We start from the raw sequence: 5,754 nt of genomic DNA, 5'->3' as shown, positions 1-5,754 counted from the left end.
TCTTTCTCGCACGTGGTCTCTGGTGAGTTTGTAGGGGGGGGTTGTTACGCACGTCCCCCGAGGGCCCCCAGGCGGGGTGGCGGTGGCAGCGGTGGGCACAGGGCATCTTTCGGGCGGAGACACGTCTCGGGCTCGCCTGGTTCCTCCTTTTAGAGAGGCCCCCCACGGCCCTTCTGGGAGGTGAGCCAGCGGCCACATGAAGGTAGTTTAAAGGCGGCTGCTTGAGGGGGAGGTGGTGATGCCGGTTCCCCCTCTGAGACTGTGATAAGCAGGTGTGAAATTTTAAATAAGATGCCACTGTCATCCTCCCCCCACCCCCCGCAAAAGTGGCTTCACTTTGTCAACTGTAAGGATTAACAGAAGGACAAACGTAAAGCGGCCTCCCTGTTGATGCCGAGCCCCTTGACGTCCCCCAAACGCGTGTTTCTTTCCTAGACAATTTCTGGGTGAAACCTGGCGGCTTACTGCTGTGAGCCCTGCAGATTCTGGCTGCAGTGAAGTGTCTTATACGGCCGTTCCCTTGAAGATGGAGCGTGTGGGACACGAGCCCTTGCTGGGTCAGACCGTTTCCTGTGCGCTGTCTCCTCACTCAGGGCAGCAGGGCAGGGTGGCTTAGTCGCTATGTCCTGTCCGACTCTGGGGACCCGGTGGACTGTAGCCCACCAGGCTCCTCTGTTTCTGGGATTTCCCAGGCAAGAACACAGGAGGGGGTTGCCATTTCCTTCTCCAGGGGATCCTCCCCATTCAGGGATTAAACCGGGGTCTCATGCGCTGCAGGTAGTCTCCTGCATTGCAGGCGGACGCTTTGCTGACCGAGCCACCAGGGAAGCCGGCTGGGCTGGGACTCCCCCAGCAAAGGAGGAGACCACTTTGGAGGTGGCGGGAGGCTGAGGTTGCCTCTGGCCACTAGATGGCACTCCAGCCTCGCTGAAGCAAACCCCACTGCTCCAGGTCCGGAGAGTTGCTTTGCTGAACGATAGATGTCTTTCAGAGGAGTATCGACCCATCCATGATGAAATAGGAAGTGGAGAGATCATGCTAGCAGTAGGATGCCTATATATGTGATTGCTTTCCTCCTGTTTTCTCAGGCCAGAATTTATTATTAAAGCATATTCTTTGACTCATTGCCACCTCCCTCCTTCATGCCTCCCTCCCTCCCCGCAGGATGGGATGGGGTGCATGGTGACTCTGGAGTCTAGGGTCCCCATTGCCGGGTGTGATTGCCCCTTTCCCTCACCTTCTTCCCCACGAGGCAGGTGGGGCTCAGCCCTGGAATCACCTGGAAGCCTCTGTAGGCAGTATCCCTGAGCCCACCAGCTCCGTGTTAGATCTGTCTGCAGGGCGGCATGGGCCCTGGGAGGCCTAGACCCACTCAGTGACCTAATATTCAGACACAGGGGAGCTCTGTGGTAAGGGCAGGGGTTCTCTCTGTCCTCACATGGGGCTCCCAGTGCCTGGTATGACTCTGGCATATGCCAAGCACTCAGCAAATGTGTCCCAGGAGAGGACTGAGGCTATTTTCCCCAGCATTGTAAAGAAAAGGCAGGTTTTTGCTTAGAAACAGCCTCCACCACACCCAGGGACAGGTGTTTCTGGAGCCTCTGTGTCTGCTGCACACACCTGAGCTCAGCCCGCCCTGGACCATGAGGTCGGGGTGGGTGTGGAGCCTGGAGGGAGATGAGTCCCTGGGGTTGCGGGTGTTCCAGGCACAGATTCTCCAGGGTAAACGGTCCTGGGGGAGGCCAGTATGTGAGCTCTCTCCGGTCTGCAGCTGGGAAAGCCGCTCCAGCCCTTTTCACGAGCCAGAGACTCTGTGTGTGTGTGTGTGTGTGTGTGTGTGTGTGTGTGCACGCACGCATGTGTGCTCGTGGTGGAGGTAGGAGGCACAGCAGAGCTGAGAAGCAGCCTCTGGGAGCAACCCTGCTTCCTTCCTGTGGTCCTGACCTTTCCCCTCCCGCTCTATTTCTAGCTCCTCCTCCGTCTCCCCTGGAAGAGCCCCCTGTGCCTGGAGGGGCTGACTCAGGAATCCATTCTTTTCCTTTTAAAATAGTCCCTTTTTGGAGGTCACATTTAGAACAACTTGAAATCATCTTACCATTTGTAAGATGTTGAATGAAAAGAAAAAAAAAAGGAAGAAAGGGGAAAAAGGAGAAATACCTCCTTTAGAAGAATCTGCTCAGGAGGAAAGAATCAGAGGATCAGCATCATGCAGCCCACGAAAGACAGCTGGTCTCAGCAAGGGTACCTGGGGGCCCGAGTCCCTGGCCGGAAGCTCTTTGGGAGACAGGCTGCTGTCACAGGGCCCCAGGACTTCTGAAGATCGTTTCTGAGCAGACGGGAAACTGAGAGGGTCTTACAGTCTGCAAAGGGTCATGCTTGGCTTCTATCGGAGTGGGACCTGGAGCCCACCATCAGATACCATGTTGTAGGACAGACACGGAGTGTCCGTGCCTCAGCGATGGCTGAGCCCCACTCTGCCCTTGGACCCAACTGCTCAGATAACAGGAAATACAGGGGCAGGACGGAAGGAGGAGGTCAGAGCACTTGGGGGAGCAGGCGCCACGTGCTGCGCGTGGATCATCCTACCAGGTAACGCATCTGGGCTCTTGTAAGAGTTGGTGTCATGACAAAATCAGATGACGGGGGATGAACAGGAAATAACTAACCATGACCCTGAATCTAGACTGGAGTCTGGCTTCCAAAAAAAAAAAAAAAAAAGAAAAAAAGGCAGCTAAGAGTTCCTTGCCTTATTTGGGGAATTTTGAGTATGGATGAAAAACTCTATGATATTATGGAATTCTTACAAAATGTTTGAGGCATGATAATTTTGTGGTTATGGTGGAGATTGCCCTTCATTTGAGGAGAAAGACACAGAAATGTCTAAGGGAAATATGATATCTATAACTCACTTCCAAGGGGTAGAGAGAAGAGGGGAGAGTGCGGGAGAGAAAGTAAATGCAGTGATAATCGTGGACACTATTAGTATTTTTATAGAGATGGCACCCCACTCCAGTACTCTTGCCTGGAAAATCCCATGGACGGAGGAGCCTGATGGGCTGCAGTCCATGGGGTCTCGAAGAATTGGACATGACTGGGCAACTTCACTTTCACTTTTCACTTTCATACATTGGAGAAGGAAATGGCAACCCACTCCAGTGTTCTTGCCTGGAGAATCCCAGGGACGGGGAAGCCTGGTGGGCTGCCGTCTCTGGGGTCGCACAGAGTTGGACATGACTGAAGCGACTTAGCAGCAACAGCAGCAACAGTAATTTTCTGGTGGAACCTTTTGGATTTTCTATGTACAGTGTCATGTCATCTGCAAACAGTGCGAGTTTTACTTCTTCTTTTCCGGTCTGGAATCCTTGCCCTTCCATCTTAAACAAGCGGAACCAAGCCCTTTCCTCTTCCCTCCCCTTCACTGCTATCTCCCTCTCCTTTCCCTTCACAAACAAGGCTTTGAAACAATCGTCTTTACGGACTCACTTGCGATGCTATTCTCAGGGTGCTGGAATTGCCCACCACGATCCAAACATTGGATCATTTTGATCTCCTTATCAGAATTTTACTCTTGACCCATTTCCTCCTTTTTATATGGTCTTTTCTAAGGACTGTGGGCTTCCCTGGTAGCTCAGTTGGTAAAGAATCCACCTGCAATGCAGGAGACCTGGGTTTGATCCCTGGGTTGGGAAGATCCGCTGGAGAATGGATAGGCTACCCACTCCAGTGTTCTTGGGCTTCCCCTGTGGCTCAGCTGGTAAAGAATCTGCCCGCAATGCGGGAGACCTGGGTTCTATCCCTGGGTTGGGAAGATCCCCTGGAGAAGGGAAAGGCCCCAGTATTCTGGCCTGGAGAATCCCATGGGCTGTATAGTCCATGGGGTCACAAGGAGTTGGATACAACTGAGCCACTTTCACTTTCACTTCTAAGGGCTTGTTACATTTTCTCAGACTCCAGCTATTATAAATGGAGGGTAGGGACTTCCCTGGGAGTCCAGTGGTTAAGACTCTGTGCTTTCAATGAGCCAGTTCGATTCCCGGTCAGGGAACTAAAAGCCCACATGCCTTGAAGCCAAAAAAAAAAAAAAAAAAAAAAAATTAAGTGGAGGATATAAGTTATCATCATAATATTTTTGAACTTTCTTGTGTGTTTAAAACTTCCATAGTAGGAGTTTGGAGAATACATAAAATATCCCATCTCCCCGACTCTCTGGGCCCAGAAGATGTGTTCCAGGGGCTGCCCTGACTGGGTACCAGGTACTGTGTGGCTGGAATCCGGAGCCCTTTGCCACACTGATGTTTCCATGTCTGCAGCACATGGGGCTGTGAGTGCTTCTATTTAAAGTGCGCAGCTGAGTGGCGTTTAGCCTGGTTACCACCTTGGCCAAGTTCCCAGACACTTTCAACCCCTAAAGGAAGCCCTGCATCCATGGAGCAGCCCCCGGCAGCCACCAGACCACTTTCTGCCTGTGGACTTGCCTCCCCGGACCTTTGTAAATGGAATCATGAGCGAGGGGCCTTTGGTGCCCGGCTTCTGCCGTGCTGCGTCCTGTGTTCACGATTCCCCCATGTGGCAGCATCAGGCAGGGCGTCACTCCTTTCCGTGGCTGAGTAATAAGCCGTGGTACGTGTGCGTAGACCGCGTTTTGGTATCCATTTATCTGTTGATGGGGGTTGGGGTTGTTTCTACCTTTTTTGGCCGTTGTGCTGCTGGGAACTGTCCTATATAAGTGTTTGAACAGTGGTTCTCAGCTCCTGGGGAGTGTCCCCACGGGTGGGAGGGGGCCATGTGGTCACTTAGGGTTGAACTGCTTTCCTTGGTCCTCCATGCTTCTGGGCCGGGCCCAGCACCTGCCTGCCCTGGGAGGGGACTGGCCGCACTCCTGTTCCTACGTGCGCGTCCAGCCTGGGGCAGTGCTGACCGAGCAGGAGCTCTCTCCTTGGGGGGGGACTGGCCCCTGCCCTCCCTCCAGCCTCCCTGGGGCTGGGGAGGGGGCAGCCCTGACCCAGCCCAATCCGGGCGGTCTGGGCCAGTTCAGCCTCCTCCAGCTGGCCAGTGAGCGTGGACCCCTGCCTTCCTCTATCTGGGCAGGGCAGCCGGGCCGGGGTCCTGCAGGCTGGCTCTGTGTCCCTGCCCCTGCTGAGTGTGGATGGAAGGAGTCCCGAGGCCTGGGGGTTCCTGAGATCCTGCAGGCAGGGTGCAGGCAGAGGCCTGACGGGCCTGAGCTCTGGGTTCAGAAGCAACTGGTTAAACCTGCCCGCCCGCTCCTGGCCCCAGCGCTGGAGGGGTGGGCACACCTTGGGGAAGGGGGTTTATGCTCACAGAGCATGCACACCTGTTGGCAGGTACACAGGGGCCGCGCCACCCAAGCTCAGGACTGAGGAGGGTGTTCACAGGCCCAGATTCGTGTGGGAACCGGGGCCCCCAGGAGGTGGGGATGGAGCTCAGTTGTCCCATCAGTGGCTGTGTGCCCCCGACACCAAAGCGAGCTCCGCCTGAAACAGGACGCAGGGGCATCCCCGTGCGATTTGAAAGGGACACAGGTGGGGCTGAAATACTCGAATCCAAGAGTACTGGAGACAAGCACCCCTGTTTCTTTCTCTTCCACAAGTACCAACAGGGAGGCAAAAAGAACTGCAGCAGAGAGCGGGGCAGGTGAGGCCGAGGGGCCGTGATGCCCTCCCTAGGGCCTCTGCACAGCGGCCTCATGCAGTGCGCAGCCTGAGCAACTGGTCAGGGCGGCTTGGAGGTTGTCAT

This window comes from Bubalus kerabau, chromosome 6 (assembly GCF_029407905.1).
Source record: "Bubalus kerabau isolate K-KA32 ecotype Philippines breed swamp buffalo chromosome 6, PCC_UOA_SB_1v2, whole genome shotgun sequence".
Classification (NCBI taxonomy): domain Eukaryota; kingdom Metazoa; phylum Chordata; class Mammalia; order Artiodactyla; family Bovidae; genus Bubalus; species Bubalus kerabau.
The sequence above is the reverse complement of the archived record's forward strand: the minus strand, read 5'-3'. Positions refer to the sequence as shown.